The sequence below is a fragment of the Kogia breviceps genome, chromosome 7 (assembly GCF_026419965.1).
Source record: "Kogia breviceps isolate mKogBre1 chromosome 7, mKogBre1 haplotype 1, whole genome shotgun sequence".
Taxonomy (NCBI): domain Eukaryota; kingdom Metazoa; phylum Chordata; class Mammalia; order Artiodactyla; family Physeteridae; genus Kogia; species Kogia breviceps.
In genome coordinates, this window is record NC_081316.1 from 28,305,739 (window position 1) to 28,326,703 (window position 20,965).

The 20,965-nt window shown below is 40.8% G+C and overlaps 1 protein-coding gene across 1 annotated transcript in view; it reads left to right on the plus strand.

Annotated features, from left to right (window-relative positions):
* KCNA4 (potassium voltage-gated channel subfamily A member 4) overlaps nucleotides 1-20,965 on the plus strand; it is an 853,171-nt gene that overhangs the window by 90,891 nt on the left and 741,315 nt on the right. The window lies entirely within an intron of this gene.

Genomic DNA, 20,965 nt, shown 5'->3' on the forward strand with positions numbered 1-20,965 from the left:
TCCTTTAAAGTTCAACTGGGATATTGGAAGTTAACAAGTATCTCTGAGAGGGGAGTTGATTTTTCGTTTTAAGCTATAGTTTAGAGTCATTCAGTTGCCTTCTTTCTCATTCTTCTCATCCTCATGCTGAAATCCATCCTGGGTTGGGAACTGTGGAGGTACTGGTTAAGATTCAGAAACATCTCTGGAGATCAGCCCTGGGTGTTTGCTTAGGGATTGGATTGCTGGGGTCCTGCTAGTGAAATTAAACCTCGATGTGCTCACAGTCTGTATACTTGTAAACCTGTATGCTGTATTACGTGCTTCTTTGAAAATGCAACCCTCTTTCAGACCTGTAATGAGAGAGGAGATCTGAATTAGTAGCCCCTCTTTTGCTTCCTTTTTTCACTTCTCTTACTGCTGTCTTAGCACATTTGTTTCTCTCTCTTCCAGGACTATAAATTCACAGAGGGTAGGGACAATGTCTCGTCCACCACTGTTTCTCCAGCTGATTCCTAATAAACTTAAAATGATATACTTCCATGAACTTTTGTTGAATAAATAAAAAAGAACAGTCTGAGCTAGGTGAGGGTCTTGGGCTCTGGGACTTGAATCCACTTTTATATTTCACCAGCTATGTGACCGTAGGCTACTCACTTCTTTAGGTCTCTGCACAATTTTAGGTTGATAAGGAATAATATTCTTTTGTTATAAGGTTGTGTAAAGAAAAATTGATAAGATATATGTATATTTGCCTCATAATAGGGGTTTGATATTCATCCCTTCAACTTCTGATAGAAACATTATCTTAAAGCTTTACTTTAATTGTATCCGTAATAGCCAAAGAAATGGTTTTCTCTTTTTAGCACACACAGGAAATCCACTCTATCTTTGACTGTCATGTTTTCCTTTTCACCGGTTTGTCAATTTCCAACACTGATACTGAAATTTTGTGCTAATGCTCTTCTCCTTAAAATGCAAGTAATGGGAAATACTGCAGCCGAATCTGATGGGAGTTAACCAAAAAGGAGACTTCCTAATTTGAGATTTTACACCCATTTCAGCTGAGAGTAAGGTTTGGTAAATATTTAACTGGATTAACACTTCGTAAAAGGACTTCTGTTGAATTTCATAAAGAAAGATGAAAGCTTTGAGGTTTAAGTTCTGATTCTATGTATTTTCTACTATAGTGAAAACCTCTGAATCTTTTTCTCCTACAGGAAAGTTTTAATAAATCTTTGGTGAACCATTTCCACTAGAGAATTTGTCTTTATTACAGTCAGGAGACTAGGTGTTTTAATTCATGGTTGAATTCCAGTTCCAGGGCATCTAAATGCTCTGGCTTCTACAACATGAATGATCAACTGGCTAACTATATTTCAGGACCCTGGTTTGTATAAAATTCATCGAGGGAAGATGTTTAACTAGTTTGTTCTTACTATCCTTAGGACATAGTTCTAAAAGTACATATATATCCTCAAATTTAATAATGATAATAATAGCAGCAGCAACATTAATTATAGCATCTAGTGTTTATTGAGTGCTTAATATGTCCTAGGTACTTTGCTAAGGACTCTATAGGTATGATTTCATCGAAGCTTCATAATAATTCAGAAGGCAGGTACTATTATTATCCCCAAATTACAGTTGAGAAAAATGAAATTCAGAAAAATTATATAACTTGACTAAAGCAATATTATAATTGGCCTAGCTGGAATATTATGATTCAGATTCACTTCAGATCACTGGCTCTTAACCATTAAGCACTACAGCTAATACAAAATAAAGGTTGGTATGTGAAGGACTATTGAAAGGAATATATTTATCTGTGGACTCATAGAATCTCAGAATTAGAAGAGACCTTAAAGGTCATTTAATCTAATCATGAATTATTTGTGTAATGAGGTTTATATAGTCTTTGGCAAGTACACGGAATCGAGGAAAGGAAACCTGTTTGTGTCATGGGTCTGATAACTTACTACATCTTCTTAATATCTTGTGTCCCTTTTTTTAGTGCGTAAAATGGTGGTGATAACATTAGCCAAACTATCTCAAAGTGTTGTTACATGAGTTGATGGGTTTGGAAAGGTTTTGAATAGCATCATATGTAAGGAATTACAGTAATTAATGGCTTAACATCCTTAATCCACAATAAGATTCCAATTTGACTTTAATGAAGGTTTTGAAGGAAGCAGTACCCTATCTTATCTGTACATGTAATTACAATAAAGCATCATAGAAAAAATTTTGTGTACAAGTGTACAGCCTTATGTATATATTACCCTCAGTATTCAGAGACTAAGAACATGTTAAGAATGTTAACATGTTAAGAAGATTAAAATATTAAGAAATAATGATCATATATTAATACATTTGGAAAATATTTACAGTGTCAGAATAAAAAAAAAAATCACTCCCAAGTCTTCAAAAAAATCAGTGTGTACTGGCTCTAATCCTCTTGCTAAGTGATTAGATTGAACACAAATACAGAGTGAGGATAGTTACGTTTCTACTGGCCCTGAGGTAAATATCAAAGGACAGAACAATATTAATTTTCAGACATAATAATCCAACTGTATGAAAATACCTGAATCATGAGTAACTGTTTCTCCTTGTAATAAAAGTGACCACATTAAAGAGGATACGGCACATCTGGCAGATGTGAAAGTTACTAAGTCTTCAAAGAAAACTCATCCCTTCCCCCAAGCAGGTGAGTCAGTAGCATTAACATTTTTAAATGCCGGCTGCTGGATTCTATTTAATTCTGTCTGATACAAAACAACATTAGTTCGTTCATGCAAAAAGCCCTCTTTTGAGCACCTGCTATATACGAGGCACCACGGCAGGCTTCAAGGGGTGCCAGGGATGAATAATAGAAAGGATTTTCCCTAAGGAGTCCACAGCCCCAGTGCAGCAGATAGACACACATAGAAATCAACTTCATATGGAGAAATTGCTAAGGGTGGTGTTGTCCTTGAAGGATGGTAGGATCAGGATGAGCAGAGTAATGGAAAGGTCATTCCTGGGTGGGGAGGTGACATGCACAAAGGGCCAGAGGCCACTGCGCTTTGGGCAAGTATGCAGGGACAATTCGGTGTCGCTAATGCTGAAAGATTTTGAAGGATGCTAAAAGGAGATAACATTTAAAAGGGGTTAGAATCATATTGTGTCCACCACCCTTCGATGGTGGCCTGATTGTTTTATTGCCAGTGGGAGCCATGGTGGTGACCTTGAGCCGACGGTAGAGGTGCAATCAATCCGAGAGGGGCCCTAGAAGGATTGTTTGTAGGATATGGTTTCAGAACCTAGAGTTTGACACTAATGACCACTCTCCTTCTTGAAACTCGCATGTCCTCAGTCTCTCCTAATTGTCCTCCTACTTCTTGGGTCAGGCCTTCCCTATCTCTTTCATAGGCTCTTTTCCCTGGCGTCCCTCTGTCATGGACTCTCCTGATGCTACAGGCTCTCCTAGGGTGAGTGCATTTACACAGAAAAGACTCCCAAGTCTTTACCTCCAGGCCAGTGTACTCTGCTCAGCTGCAGAGCCATGTTTGTAACATCCTCTGAAAGTCTCCCCCTGGATGGACATCGTTCTGAGCTGCATTTGTCCCCTTCTCCCTACCCCCTAAATTCATATGTTGGTGTCCTAAACCCCAGTATCTCCACATGTGACTATATTTGAAGATGGGTTCTTTAGAGAGGTAATTAAGTTAAAATGAGGTTGTTAGGGTGGGCCCTAGTCTAAAAGGTGTGTTATCCTTATAAGAAGAGGTGAAGGACACAGACCCACACAGAGGGATCACTGTGTGAAGACACAAAGAAAAGATAATCATCTACAAGCCAAGGAGAGACCTCAGAAGGAACCAACGCTGCCAACACCTTGATTTTAGACTTTCAGCCTCCAGAATTGTGAGAAAATTAATTTCTGTTGTTTAAGCCACTCAGTGTGTGGTCCTTTTCTATGGCTGTCCTAACTGATAGAAACATCTCACACTTGACATATTTAAAATGAAACCCCACCATCACCTCCCTCCGAGGCCCCCAAATCAGGCACTTACAGGGGATGATCCAAATTGAGCCTGAGGGCCAGCAGAACTCTCTCTAAACCATTTATCAGGACAGCCAGATATGGGAAGGATGCTATGATTCACCAGAAAGAGTACTGGATTAGAAGTAAGGTTTAGTGTCTGGGCAATGAAAGAAAAGGAAGAACATGTAGACAGATAGCACATGTAGATAGAAAATATAATAAAGTTACTTGAAATCCCACCACATTTGAATAAATGTTTCCCAACTTCTGCCTTGCGAACAATATGCATTTTGGGGACAAACGTGTTACTATCATAGTGTTCTTTATTTTTTTTTTATTTATTTTTTTTTTTTGTGGTATGCGGGCCTCTCACTGCTGTGGCCTCTCCCGTTGCGGAGCACAGGCTCCGGACGCGCAGGCCTAGCGGCCATGGCTCACGGGCTTAGTTGCTCCGCGGCATGTGGGATCTTCCCGGACCAGGGCACGAACCCGTGACCCCTGCATCGGCAGGCGGATTCTCAACCACTGCGCCACCAGGGAAGCCCCATAGTGTTCTTTAATATGCTTTTTCCACTTGTCAGTACACTGTAATATATTTCACATGTTTTATATATATATATACCTTGTACCCTTCCTTAAACCCTCTCCCTCAACCCTCCATCCATTGCACTTCAGATAAAAGCTACGTTTCTTGGCATAACTACAAAGCCCTCTTGCCGACCTTTCTGACCACATGTGTCACCACATTGCTTGCTATGACTTAACAAGCCTGGGCCACTCTCGGTTCTTAGAGTGCTGTAAGCCTTCCGGGCCTTTGCATGCTCTGATTGCTCTTCATGAAGTACTCTTTTCCTTATTCTTTGAATGACTTGTTTTTATTATTATTTTTTTTTTTGGTTTTTTTTTTGTGGTACGTGGGCCTCTCCCATTGTGGAGCACAGGCTCCGGACGCGCAGGCTCAGCGGCCATGGCTCACGGGCCCAGCCGCTCCACAGCATGTGGGATCCTCCCGGACCGGGGCACGAACCCGCGTCCCCTGCATCGGCAGGCGGACTCTCAACCACTGCGCCACCAGGGAAGCCCGACTTGTTTTTATTATTCACGTGTTAGATCAAATGCCAACTCCTCAGCCATGTTCCTCTTCCTGTCTACCTCATGAGAATCAACAATTTCTGGGTCCCTATTTATCACATTCCTCTGTTTTGTTCTTGTTACACACTTAACACTCACTGCAATGGCCTTGTTTGATTCCTGTCTGCCTTGACAAGAACGTCATCTCCATGGAGGCAGTGATTTTGTGGGTCTTGCTTGTAGCGTCTAGAAGCGTGACTAGCACACAGCCACCACTTAACTCGCATATAGTTAATGAATAATGAATAAAATTCACTTGCACTGTGGAATTAAAATTATCTTTTAATTTTAAAAATATTTTTTTAAATTGGGAGATATTTCATGAATTTAGAGAAGAAAATAGGATACTATAACAAATGCTTTTATGCCCATCAGCTAGCTTTATACCTCTTAATATCGTGCCATTGTTTTTATTCAGATTTTTCATACTTCTAAGAGATTAAACATTATGGTTTTAGTTGAAAGTCCCTGTCTGCCTCTTTCCTTTCTTTCCTTTTCAGAGGTAACCACTATTACGAAATCACTCTTTGGTGCAGGCCAAGGGAATGATTTTTTTTTTTTTTTTTTTTTATAACTAAGACTATAAGCAGCCCTCAATTTCTGAAGAGTTTGAAGTTATGTGAAACTTAATTTCTTGGGACAGAAGAAGAATCATATTCTGATTCAAGCATTCCAGAGGTGAGGAAGCAAAAAACCCCTGTGCCTCCTGGTATGCTTCCCGTCCTCATTCCTCAGAACTGGTCGTGTTCAGTGGCCTCCTAGTAACAACAGTTTGGCTACTCCCGTTCAGGTGCCCTTCTAGATAGATCTGTGAAGTTTCTAACTACCAGCATTTAATTAGCATCGATTGCTCCTCTTTACTCTTTCAAACCAGGGAAAAGCAGAATGAGAATCTGACTTTTTGCTCACTCGATGGGTTTGGGTACATCACTTAACCTCCTTAAGACTAAGAGAGAGTTTCCTTATCTCTTAAGTGGGAATGGTGACTTTTGCCTTCTATACCTATTGAAAGTATTAATTCTTATACATAGTGCACTTTAGCCTCCTCCGTTTGTATGTTATGTTTCTCTGAAGGGGGGCATCTGGTTATTTAAGTGCCTTATTTGGATTTTTAGATTTTTTTAGAAATGCATAGTTGTCTCTCAACACCTGTGAATTTTAAGCTTTTCAGAGTCGGGAAGATGCTAGATTGTACCTTTGCCAAAGGTTATTTACCTCCCTATATCCATTTTCACTGCATCCTTACCAGCGGGTTTCAGGGCAGCAATATTCCCAGCTCCAAGCAATGAATCACGACTCAGCTGATCTAGTCCTGATAATGCTGTTTTACTCTTGGCCAGATGTTAGATTTCTCACCTTCCCTTGCAACTGGGTATTGCTGTATAACCCAGTTTGGACCAATAAGACATGTAATCAAGTATTATTGGAGGAGTTGTGTGGAGGTTTCTGATAAGAGGGAACCCGAGTCCTTCATGATCTCACTGAGCACCCGAGCCACCCTACCATCACTAACTCCAGACTTCTTGTTATTGAGCAGAGATTCTTCCTCAGCGTGTCTATGTTAGCTTTCTATTGCTACTATAACAAAAAACTATAAAATCAGAGGCTTAAACAACACACATTTACTTATTATCTTACTGTTCTGGAGGTCAGAATCTAAAATGGATCTCGCTGGGCTAAAATCAAGGTGTTGGCAAGACTGTTCCTCTCTGGAGACTCTAGGGAAGAATGTTCCCTTGCTTTCTCCTGCTTCCTGAAGCCACCCACATTCTTTGCCTAGTGGTCCCCTTCCTCCATCTTCAATAAGCCAATGATGTTCATCTCTCTGTGCCTTTCTTTCGTGGTCACATCTTTCTCTGACACTCTTTGGCTTTCCTTTTCTACTTTTAAGGACCCTTGTGATTACATTCGACATTCTTGGCTAGTGCAGGATAATCTCCTCATCTCCAGGTCAACTGATTTGCAATCTTAATTTCAATTGCAATTTAATTCCCCTTTGACATGCAACATAATTTATTCATAGGCTCTGCAGATTAAAATGTGGACATCTTTCTGATTATATTTTAATAAAACTTAAAGAAGAAAAGTAAAGTACTTTTCCAAATTGCTGCTCACCTGTACCCGTACCCATTTGGATATTCCACAGGTGTTTCAAACGTCTCAAACTGAATCCATCCATTTCCCGACAGGCCTACTGGTTTACCTGCTGTTTTTCTATCTCATCCAGTGCCATAGTCAAACACCGAAGGCACAGTTGGAAATGTAGGATATTTTCATAATTCTTCCTACTCAGAAAATGTTACCAATTTTTTCCTTAAACACCTTGAAATACTTTTTCCCCTAAGTATTTCTGGAATTCCTTCCTTTCATCCTCACTCCCAGCTTTACCACTTATTTCATATTACTGTATTGCTCTATTACTTTTAGGAGAGTTATTTAAGTACCTTCTATCTCAGTTTCCTCATCTGTAAAATGGGGATAGTAATAGGTCTTACCTTATGGGATTTTTGTGAGCATTAAATGAATTAATATTTATTAATTGCTTAAAAGAGTGCCTGGAACAGAGCAAGTACCACAACATGTTAATGCTATTATTAATTATTATTACTACCAGCACAACTATGTTCAGGTTCTGATCAACTCCTATCTGGATTATTTAATCAGCCTCCTAACTTTCCTTCTGCATCTCTTCTTGTTGTCACATTGACGTCAACAGTGCCTTCCGGCTACTCTGTCTAAGTCATAAACTGGATCCTTTGGCCATGCTGCTTAAAATCCTCTGATACCTCACCCAAAGGATCCAGTCCATGTTTCTTATCGCAGCATATACAAGGCCTTTCCAGGAATTGTCCTGTTCTGCTCTACCTCACACCTCACCATGATGTGCCTTAACTGTATTTCTCAACTAATTCAGACCTGCTACAATACCCCTGCCCACACACACTGTCTGCCACAGTGCCTTTGCTTATGCTGCGTGTGCTCATGGGACGCTCTCTGTCTCCTCGCTTTTTCTCACTTCCTTTGCCTAAATCAGCTATGAAGGTTGACGAGATGACTTAGTTCCTCCCACAGGCATTCCCATAATCCTCCCACACAGGTTGGTCTAGGGCTACACCTCTGAGTTCCCCTGTCCTTGGACAGGGAAGAACTCTTCTAAAAATCTTTGTTTCTCCCACAATAAATCAGATCATATCTCTCTCTTGCTTAAAACACTCTTATAGCTTCTCTTTGTGATTAGAATACAATGTAAATGCAATATCACATTTCTTAAAGGTCCCCAGAGCTTTTCTACCTCAGCGTCTTTGCCATTGCTGTTCTCTCTGCTTGGATACTCATTCCTCAAATAGTCACATGGCTTGCTTTCTTCTCATTCAGATCTCAGTTTAAATGTTACGTCCCCTAAGTGACCTTCCCTGACCCTGGCTACAGTGCTCTTCATGTCCTCTGGGTTTTTTTTTTTTTTTTTTTACGTAGTTACACTGTGTCCCGTCACTACTTTTTAAAACTTTGCACTATTTGAAACTCTTACATAATCATTCGATGACATGTTTACTGTCTGTCTTTCCCACTAGGATGTAAGCTCCCTTGAGCGCAGGGATTTTATGAGTCTTGTTCACTTTTTAATCCATCGTTTCAGGAAGTAGTAGGTTCCTAATAAACAGCGGCTAAAAAGATTCAGTGAATGTACAGAAAAATAAAATTGTCTCAAGATAGCTGTGTAGCAGAGTTTAAATAAATGGGGTTTGAATTATGAATAAGTGAATGACATTTCTTACAATGTGGACATCTTTGGTGGAGGCATTATTCTACCTACCACAGTACCCGTCAGGGTGCTCTGCTATTAAACAACCACCACTACCACAACGGGAGCAGCACAGTGGAGCTGCTGCTGCCTTGGGTGGTGTCGCTGTGTAGGGGAAGGAGAGGTGATCTGCACTGAGTCCTGTTCTTGGCCCGGCCGCTAATTTGGGCCATCTACTTTCCACCTCTGGGTTTCATTGTCCTCACCTCTTACAGGAGAACATGGGCCTAGACCAATAATTTTTTTTTTTTTTTTTTGGAGCAAATCCCCTTTAAATAAAAGAGAAAAATATAAAGACTTCATAGTTGCAGTAATGATGCAGTTTATGCAAAAAGGACCCAACTGCTCGTCCTCCCCTCTACTCACATACTGTCATTTTACTGGGTTGAATAGTGTCTCCTCCAAATTCATGTCCACCCAAAAGCTCCGAACGTGGCCTTGGTTGGAAATAGGGTCTTGGCATATGCGGTTAGTTAAAATGAGGTCAAACTGGATTAGAGTGGACCCTAATCCAGTGACCGGTGTTCTTCTAGTAAGAGGAAACAGAGACACAGACACACGGGGAGAACACACCAGAGATGGAGGCAGGGATTGGAGTGATGTGTCCACAAGGTGAGGAACATTGGGGCTTGCCAGAAACCGTTGTGAGCTAGGAGAGAGGCATGGAACAGATTCTTCTTCAAAGTACCCAGAAGAAACCAGCCCTACTGACACCTTCATTTTAGACATCTAGCCTCCATGACTGTGAGATAATACATTTCTGTTGTTTTAAGCCACCCAGTTTGTGGGACTTATTACAGCTCATAATCGCACCTTTTTAAACTGCCAATCCAGCTCCATTTAGACAAAGCCCAGGAGCTCTCTGATATATGGTTTGCCTCTTCTAGATTTTCAAATGAAAGATAATTTCAAGGTGCTAACCAGTGGATGTCTTTGAAATAAAGCTAAAGATATGATATTTTACTCTGTCTTTCTTGATCTGGAGAATTTCAGCTCCTTAAAGTCTGAGCAATCGGGACTGTTGAGAGTGGGGGAAGAAGAGTGTGCTTTTGAAAGCTGGCCACTAGGTGGCAGTGGCGCTCACCCGCAGCCCAGGTAACCTGAGCTGGGAGCCAGCCACTTGGCTCGAGGTGCTGCCTAACCTTGTGTACCATCCTGCCTCTCATGAGCATCAAATCACACTGAAAGGGCAAGGCTCTGGTGTTTTGATGCAGAACATAAGTGGATAGGAAACCTGAGAACTGACAATGCCACCTAGGCCTCAAGCCCCAGGCATGAGAGACTCACTGATTCCAAGGCTCCTATCGCTGTATGAACAACCAAGATAAACTGTTCTGGTCCACTGAGGATCACTTTCCCACTCTGGCTTGTGAATCCTGTTTATTTTGAAATAAAAAGAAGCCATGCAGAAAAACCAGGGTTTTTACTCCTTGGAGATAGTCTCCCTTTGAGCAGGAGTCTCCCTGTTTCCCCATCGTTCCTTTTCTTTCTTTTTTTTTTTTTTTTTTTTGCGATATGCGGGCCTCTCACTGTTGTGGCCTCTCCCGTTGCGGAGCACAGGCTCCGGACGCGCAGGCCTGGCGGCCATGGCTCACGGGCTTAGTTGCTCCGCGGCATGTGGGATCTTCCCGGACCAGGGCACGAACCCGTGTCTCCTGCATCGGCAGGCGGATTCTCAACCACTGCGCCACCAGGGAAGCCCCGTTCTTTTTCTTGAATGCATTCAGACCTGTCATTCTTTGCCAGGGACACCTGTGTGCCTGTTAGTACAGCTGAAGCTGGGCCTGCACACTCCATGCAAATTATACACGCACGGGGTCTTATCAAATACCTTCCCCTTCCCCCTCTCATTACTTCAGAGGAACTGATTTCCTGCAGGAACCTCGGAGGGGAGGCGCTAAGGCTAGCTGAGCCTTCCAACCACAACCTGACTGTTTTGTGCTTCTCATTTAAGGCCTCCCGTCCTGAGTATAATGCTTTAGCAACAAAATAAGATTCTCTTCCAACTGGCCAGTGTTTGGGATTGTTTGATTTGGTGAATTTTTAACCCAGTGTTTCAGACTATTCTACAAGCTGTAGTTTTGGGGGGGATGTTTTGTGTATGATGACAAAAGAAGTCCATTGTTAAATATATTTGGGGAATACTGTGTTGACAGTGGTAGGTGCCTTGGGTTGTTTCTTCTGGAGTTCTTTTTTTTTTTTTTTTTTTTAATTAATTGATGCAATTGTCATTTATTTCAGATACCTCTAAGTGACATTATGTACCCATAATTTGTTTATTTATTTGTTTAATGCTTATCGCTCCTGATTAGAATCTAAACTCTATAAAGATAGCCTTTTACTGTCATGGTCTCTTCTGTGTCTCGAGACCTGATGTTCTGAAGTTCTTAAAACCATTAGTTTTATGCAATGGAAATTCTTTAAAAGGAGATACAGTATGAGTGACCACAGAGCTACCGCTCTCTCCCCCACCTTTATTTTTTATTTTTGGCCAAGGCTTGCGGGGTCTTAGTTCCCCAACCAGGGATCGAACCCTCACTCTCGGCAGTGAAAGCACAGAGTCCTAACCCCTGGACCGCCAGGGAATTCCCTCCCGCACCTTTATTTTTTCTCAGAAAACTTGGTGATACCTCCCAGGGCACCAGTGTTTCTCCTAGAGCAGTACAAGAAAGGTTGCCCTACCTTATTGCTTATTGTATCCGTTTTCTTACTGCCTACTACACCACGCCACATTTACTGGCATAAAAGAACAACCATTATATTATACTCAAGATTCTGTGGACCAGGAATTTGTAAAGTGCACAGTAGGGATGGGCTGTTTCTGTTCTATAAATGTCGGCGGGAAAGACCCCAAGGTTCAGGCTAACTTGAAGGCTGATATCACGTGCAGCCTCTTTAACAAGTCTGGAGTGGCTGGAACCTCAGCTGTAGCTGTTGGCAGGAACACTTGCATGTGGTGGCTCCATGTCGATGTTGGGCTTCCTGAGAGCATGGTGGCTGCTTCCTATCAGTGAGCATCCCCAGAAGTCCCAGGCAGAGATTGTATCACCTGTTGTGGTTTTACTTTGAAAGTCATGTAGTAGCACTTCTTTCAAAGTCACAAGCCCACCCAGATTCGAGGGGAAGGAACGTGTCTCACCTCTCAGTGGGCAGAGAGTCACATCCATTGCAAGACGACCATGAGGGATGGGAGATATTGTGGCAGTTTTTAGAATATTCCATCTGGCACACATCAATACCTTGTCTTCAGACAGCCATTGATGAATGACTGGGGTTCATATCTGTATAGTATCAAGCATTCCCTGTTTATAGTTAGATCTTGAAAGCTATTATGTTATAGAATGTTGGAACTAGAAGGGAGGTTATGTATTCCCACTCTCCATGGGGTAAAACCTTTATTTCTGAAAGGAGGCTGTGCAGTCGGGACCTGAAGATTTCAAAATAGGTAAAGTTTTAGACTTGTTTTGATGGAGCTCACTGTCTACTAGCGGACGGAAATTTGTAAAGAAAATAAATACAAATACAGAGCTAGGACTTTGGAGTTGGATACAGAAGGCTTCAAAGACACAGTGAAATATGAACTGGGATTTGAAGGAGTAAAGGAGTTCAAGAGCCAGCATGGAGCAGGGGAGGGCATTCCAGCCTGCAGATGCTATGTGGAGGCGGGGGGCGGGGAGTGAACTGGTGTGCTGTGTTTCAGGACCTCCAAGTGATGTATAAAGAAAGTGCAAGGTGGAGAGTAAATGGAAGAGCTGAAGAGTGCTTGGCCATCATCATACTAGGGAATTTGAATTTTATCCTGTAGTCCACAGAAAACCATGCAAGGATTTTGAACAGAGAAGTGACAAGATCAGGTAGGTTTCAGAATTAGAAAGGCTCTTTGTCCCAATATGGAGGAGAGAGACCAGAGGGCTGAGGTGGCCAGAGTGCGAGACATCAATTAGGAGGCAGTGTGATCCAAAGGAGAAATGACAAGCCCTGAATCAGGAAGCTGGCAGTAGAAATGGAGTGGGAGGAAAGGATTTGAGTAATATTTAAGGCCATTCATGGATTAATATATGTAAAGCACTTGGGATGAGGACCAGCACATAGAAACACTCAAAAAGTATAAGCTACTGTTACTATAGTTATTTGTTGTTTTTGTAGGAACTGGATTTTATGAGACGCCCGTTGTAGGGACGAGAAGAGAGTCTAAGATGACACCGCATAGCTGATTTGGTGACCGGGAGCTGTTAGTGCCATTTCCTAGCATAGGTAACAAAGGAGAAGAAGCCGGTTTGAGGAGATATATAATGAGTACAGTTTGGGACCTGTGAATTTTTAGGTGTTTTTTGTAATCCTGAAGAGATAAGTTTTAGTAGTTTGTTGGAAATTTTGGTCTGGAACACAGCAGCAAGGTCTTGGCTTGACATAAGAATTTGGTGATCATTACTGAATGCCAGCGGATGTTGTAATGGAGCACATTTCAATATTCAAATGTTTTAGGACACTTGTCTTATCTCCCCTCATTCTTTCCACAATTCCTCATGTGCTACAAAGGCACTCAATTTTCTGAATAATCTTTTTAAAACACACGTTTAATATACCTCTTAAAATATGATAATATTATTTAGAAGGGGCTTTGGCATCATTGTAATCTTAATAGACTTGAATATGAAGAACAATAAACTCTGTTTTAAGAGAATCCCACTATCCTTTGCAAAAGGGAAATATAAAACACTTCTTGGATTTCCTGTTTTCATAATTTGTTTTGATTACTGGTTCTGATGACCTTGATTATATTGCTTTGGTTTTAAAGCAATTTTATTCAACTATTGCTTTTGCTTTGTTAATATAAATTGTGCTTTGCTAAAGAAATGCTATCGTGCGGGGCTAGTGCTAGGGATTGAATAGATAAGGTGGCAGCAAGCCTAAGAGGTTCCAAAATTATCTTTGACCCCAGATGTATGCAAGGCCTGCCACTGGATCAGGCAGAAGGAATAATTTTAGTCTCGGCTTTAGGATAAGGCCAAATTTGCAAATATGTGACATATACTGCAACTGTTTCCTTCTGAATCTGTGGTAAATACCTGGGTCCCAGAGGTGGCCCAAACCTGTCTTAAAGCATGCCCCCTTCAGCCACCAATTGATGAGCAGTTACTTGTAATAAAACCAGTTTTTCATTCCATCAAAGGTGATGTCTTCAGCCAGGCTCCTATCAAAATACTTGGAAGGATATTTTATTTTAATATTTGTTACCGTCAACACATGAGTGAGAATTATTTTCAGGGTTGTTAGACATCACTGACCCAGACAATTTGAAAACAATCCCGAGCAGACTGGCACTATTCTTGAGCCTACTCTCCTTGATATTTTTGCCAAATGCCTGGAGGAAGACAAAATAAATCAAGCTGATAAATTTTCTGGGAGACAAGCGGGAATGCATACTTAATCATAAGATTCTCCCCAAATCTTGGTAAGCTAAAATAAAAGACAGAAGCTGACAAGATAAGATAGAACTGATTAGAAAGAATGTAAAGTTCTGCCAAAAGTTTAAATAAATCAATAGTACAAGCACAAGATGGGGGTGAGGGGAGGAAGCTTAACAGATGTCTCTGAGGGAAAGTACAGCTAATGGTTCCTTTCACAAACTGATGTCTTTAAAGAGACTGTGCTAATTGGGAGACTGGGATTGACAGATATACATTAATATTTATAAAATAGATAACTCATGAGAACCTGCTGTATAGCACAGGGAACTCCACTTCGCTGTACAGCAGAAACTAACACAACATTGTAAAACAACTATACTCCAATAAAAAAAATAAATAAGTAAAGACACTGTGCTAATAGGAGGGCAGCATTGCCCAAAGCCTGTTCTCAAGGAGGGGCTATTCAATGAAAAAATGTCTGCATCAAATAATTTTGGAAAATGCATAGTTAAATTAAAGTCAACAGGTTTCTCTGTGGTAGGACTTCTCAGAACCCTGGATTTGCTAATGTCTATTCTAACTCTAGCAGAGGAGAAACATCTTCCAAACTGATTTAATCATAACCCATTCTCCCTACAGAGGAAATGTGCCACCCATGTGGCACACTCTGGGAGATGCTGATTTAAGTATTTTAGTGGACTCAGGTTCAATTTTAGCTAATGATCTGGTGGACTGAACTTGCTGCTCTCTCATCCCACCAGAAGCACAGTGTATGGGTAAAGGTAGATAAAGGTATCAGACACTTACATAATGCTTAATATGTGCCAGACACGTAAGAACATGCTATTAATTATCACATTTTATGGATGAGGTAACTGAAGCATGAAAGACTTCTTAACGATGGCAGAGTCACACAGCAGACAAGTGGCAGAGAGAGGATCCAAAGCCGGGCAGTCTGTCTCTAGAGTCTTTACACTCTCCTGCCACAGCTGGAAACGTGCTTCCAGTGCCTTCCATGTTGGGAGATACCCTTAGCCACCCTAATGAAACCAAACTGGTAACAGTATCACGTATGATGTGGCCGGAGATGCCAAGCAGAGAATGAGGAGATGCCAGTGGCAAAACACACCGTGGTTATCCTTAATTAAGTTAACGATCCAGTTCCCAGCAAGAAAGGTTCCAAGCATCTCGATGAGAACAACCTGATTCTCACGTTGTTTAAAGGAACACTAGAAATATTCCTGGGGTGTGAATAAAAAAGAGCAGCAGCTTCCAGGAGGCATGTTTGTGTGACTGCAATCAGCAAACTCTCAGGAATCCTTAACATGTTAACTAACAGCTCACATTTTGGCCTTTTTGCTTTTCTAGCAGCTTTTTGTAAAGAAGTAAAGGCATTCTAAATGATTCTCCACTTCTCTCAGACAAGTAGGAGGGCTGGACGTGTTCCAAGCCAGGGTCCTCTTTCTATTGATACCTGATGATAACTCTTAGCAGTGTGAAAAGTGTGTGTGCCATTTGACTCTGTAAGTCATTGCAGGAACTTAAGACAGTTTGAAGGTATTCAAGAATATTCAGTGCATCATTGGCTGTAATGAAAAAAGTTTGGAAGAGTCTGTATCCAACAGCTGGATAAAGAAATTATAGTAAAGAAATCAATACAGAAAAATACTTTGCAGAGCTACCAAAAATTATATTATGGAAGGGTGGAATTTGAATATATATGTACATTTATATACATATAAATATATATATTTAATATAGAAGGCCATATTAAATTCCAAATTTTTTCTAGAGCAGTCTATCCAATAGACTTTCCTATGATGATGGAAACGTTCTCTACCTTTGTTGCCTGATACAGTAGCCGCTAGTCACATGTAGCTATCAGACACTTGGAATGTGACTAGTATGACTATGAAACTGGATTTTTAATATAATTTAATTATAAAATTAATTTAAATAGCCATGTAGGGCAAGTGTCTACCTTATTGGAGTGCACAGTTCTAGAGGGTGGAAGAATAAATAATGTTAATATTCTTCCTTTTTTGTGCATATGGTTTTTTTTTTTTTTTTTTTTTCCGGTACACGGGCCTCTCACTGTTGTGGCCTCTCCCGTCCTCCGGACGCGCAGGCTCAGCGGCCATGGCTCACGGGCCCAGCCGCTCCGCGGCATGTGGGATCTTCCCGGACTGGGGCACGAACCTGTGTCCCCTGCATCGGCAGGCGGATTCTCAACCACTGCGCCACCAGGGAAGCCCTGTGCATTTGTATTTAAAAAAATTTGTAATAATACTCTAAAGATAAACATGCTGGCTGTCTATAAATATGAATTCTCAATCTGTTGGCCATAGGAAGAGAGAAACAAAAATTTACAAGGTCACAGGGATAGAGTTAGGACATTTGGGAAATATTTGGGGGTGTTCAAGCAAATAACAGCCTTCCACATCTGAGTTCTGAACCAAATGAGAAATCAGAGAACAGATTAAGCAAATAGAGCCAAGATATTACCTTCATTATGGATAAAGCTGATATTGCAGGATGTGGCTTATATCTGTGGGCTAATGGGCTTCCTAATAATAAATCCCTGGGTAGAGAGACTTACCATCCAGTCACAGGCAGTGCTGGCCCCCCGCTCCCTTCAACCCCATTCCCAGTGGTGGAACCTTTACACCAAGTTTACTGCATGGTGAGGGCAAGTGGGAACACATTCTCTGCATACGCATCATCTCCCAAGGAGGAAACAAGGGGCAGGGTTACGAATGTACAACTAGATAACTCTCTTTTCTTTCCTGGGGGATAAGTGATGAAGCAGAAGGAGTTCAAGATGTTAAGCTAGTGGATCTCCCATCACATGAAAGGAGACATTAGGAGTAAGAAGAACATTCCCTACCCCCTGCCCTCACTCCCAACATCAAGAAGATTTAGGGTGGAGCGTGTGAAGAAGTTTCAAGATGCATTTCATAGAGTAAATGAGTCCATGACTGGGAATACACAGTTTTGGCCAAGATATAATGATTGAAAAATAGATAGATCCCTCCTTTTCCAAAGATTACCTATTACTTCTTTGACTTATAAAATAAATTTTAACCTACTGAATTTAAACTTCTTAAAATAAGCAGAGATGACCCTCAAATGTGATCTGGCAGTACATAAAATTCTGCTGAAGAAATGGATAGTGGACCCAAATGTCACAGCTATAACTATAAAATTTCTAGAAGAAAATATAGAGGAAATTTTTCTTGATTTTGTGTTAGGCAAAGATTTCCTACATAGGACCCAAAAGCAAGCTATACTAGGTGGTTTGTGACCACCTAGAGGGGTGGGAGGGAGGGAGACGCAAGAGGTAAGAGATATGGGAACATATGTATATGTATAACTGATTCACTTTGTTGTAAAGCAGAAACTAACACACCATTGTAAAGCAATTATACTCCAATAAAGATGTTAAAAAAAAAAAAGCAAGCTATACAAAAAATTAGAAAATTGGATTTCACCAAAGTTAGAAATGTTTTCTCTTCAAATGATTCCATTGAGAAAATTTTAAAAAGGCAAGCCACAGACTGGGAGAGAATATTTTCAAAGCAGATATTTGATAAAGAGCATATATCCAGAATATATAAAGAGTTCTTATAACTTAACAATAAAAAAATAGGCAAAACATTCAAGTAGCTATTTCTCCAAATAAGCACATTAAAGCAAATAGGATCTACATCATTAGTTAATAGGAAAATGCAGTTTATAGCTGCAATGAAATACCACAGTACACCTACTTGGAATGGCCAAAATGAAAAAGACAGCACTAAGTGTTGATGAGAATGTGAAGAAACCGGAGCTGTTATTCACTGCTTCCAGGAATGTAAAATGGTACAGTCACTTTGGAAAACAGTTTGACAGTTTCTCAAAAAGTTAAACATACCCTTCCATAAGCATATACTTACCTAGATATTTACACAGGAGAAATGAAAACATGTGTCTACACAATGCAGATATTTGTAGTAGAATTATCCGTATTAGCCCCAAGTGGGAAATATACCAAATGCCCATCAGCTGGTGAATGGATAAACAAAATGTGACATATGCATATACTGGAATCCATCTAGGCATAAGAGGAAGAAACTAGTGATACACACAGTAGTATGCATGAATCTCAAAAACATTATAAGTGAAGGAAGCCAGACTCACAAGACTGTATTTTGTATGATTGCATTTATATAAAATTTCTAGGAAAGAAAAAGCCATAGTTATACACAGCAACCAGAATCATATTTTAAAAACGTAAATCAGTTTGTATCATTTTTTGCTTAAAAATCTCCAATGATTTTCCACTGGCTTAAAAGTAAATCTAAACTCCTTACTATGGCTTAGGAGTCCTTCCAGGATCTAGCCCCTCCCTCTCTCTCTTTTGTTGAAAGGATTCAACTTTCCTCATTACACTGCAGTGATATCAGGCTTCTAATTTTTTTCTCAAGCACACCAAGCTTATTCTTGCCCCAGGGCTTTGTACTTGCTATGTCTTCTGCCTGAAATGCTCAGCCACCAGAGAGTCCCACAGCTGGTTCCTTCTTTTCACTCAGCTCAAACAACAACTTCTCATAAGTCCATCTCTGACCATCAGTCTAAATGATCTTCCCCACAAAACCTGTCTCTGTTTGAGGATCTACTTCTACCTAACCAACCACCCCCAAATATTGTGTCTTAAAACAACACTTTATTATTGTGGGTTGACTGGGCTCAGCTGGGTGATTCTCTCCAGACCTGGTTGGAAAATCTCAGAATGCCACTTTTGCTGCATTCCGTTGGTCAGAGTAAGTCACAAGCCCTGCCCAAATTCAAGGGGGAAGAGAATAGATCCACTTCTTCTCAGGAGTAATATGTATGTACTTGGACGTGAGGAATTATTAGCCACCATATTTTTAATCAACCCAGCAGAGTTTCTATCACAATGTTTTCCCCATAATATCTGATACTATCTTGCATGTTTGTGTTTGATGTTTTATTATCATTTTCTCCCACTGCAGTTGGTGGCGATGTATAAATTACCTTATTGCTCACAAGTATTTAATAATCACCAAGGTGAGTGTTGTATTGTATAGTTTGGTGATCCACACAATCTGTTGGAGAAGGAGAGAACTAACTCAATACATTTTCTTTCTTTCTGTTCCTTGGGTTAACTCCTACAATACTGCATAAAAACCAAAAGTTAAAAGATAAACTGTTCTCCTGTGTGTTCAGAACTTGGGCAACTTGGCTCATTAGCACTGGTTAGCTTAATATTGTCCTCTAAGTCTCACGAAGATTACTAAGTCTTCTTTACGTAACTCATAAGGCTTTAGTATTATAATTATGAAAATCAGTTACTTTTATTTATGAGTTGAACATGCTGAAAACGGTTTCTCTCATCAATTTCATTAACCAATCCTAGTTTAGTATTTCTCCCCATAAAGGAAAAAAAAAAAAAAAGTAATGACTCTCTGGCTGATTGGATCCTCGGCGAATAGGAGTTTACAATAGGTTTTAATTTGATTATTACCATTTTATGTTGTACTTTTCTTTTGCTCTTCAATGAATAAATTACCTCAGGCACACGTAGTTAAAGTCCTTAATTCATATTACAGGTACTTCTTTTCTAAATGCCAATCCATGAATGTGCAGATAAGGAGTACACACTTGCCTGCTTTACCTTAGAACGTTCATGATGGTAAGGTGTACCTTATGTGGTCACCAAAGCTCAAAGGTGGCAACTTTCTTCTATGGAGAAAAAAAGGTAGAATAGGGCTTCCCTGGTGGCGCAGTGGTTAAGAATCCGCCTGCGGATGCAGGGGACATGGGTTCGTGCCCCGGTCCGGGAAGATCCCACGTGCCGCGGAGCGGCTGGGCCCGTGAGCCATGGCCGCTGAGCCTGCGCGTCCGGAGCCTGTGCTCCGCAACGGGAGAGGCCACAGCAGTGAGAGGCCGGCGTACCACCAAAAAATAAAATAAAATAAAATAAAAATTAAAAAAACGTAGAATAACATTGATCTATTTGGAGCTGCTTTGAACTTCTTTGATTTGGTTTAGGAGTGGGATTGGCCAGACTTTTTCTATAAAGGGACAGATGGTAAATATTTTAGTCTTTGTGGGCAACCTGGGTCTCTGTTGTGACTACTCAACTCAGTCATTGTTGCAGGAAAGCATGTGCAGACAATACGTAAACAAATGAGCCTGACTGTGTTCCAGTGAAACTTCATTTCCAAAAACAGGCAGCAGGGCAAGTTTGATCTTTGGGCTGTAGTTTTCTCACCCCTGGTTTAGAATTTAGGGGTGAGAGGGAAGATGCTGTCTAGTGTAATGGAAAGAACACCAGCAAACAGAATCAGGTGACTTGGTTTTCGGTCCTGGGTCTGCCAGTTTGGTTTAACTCAACGAACATTTATAGAGCATTTACTGTAGGGATGGAAATACTGAGCACTGTGCTGCCACTGTCCTCTCCTCCCCCATGTCAGCAGGAGGCACTGTTCAATCACAGCACTTGTTCAGAGTCCGGACGCACTCCCAGAATCCTTCTCAACACAGTGTTGCAGGTAGCCAATATCAGTGGATTGGAGTGGCTGTGTAAGACGAAATGACTTGTCACTC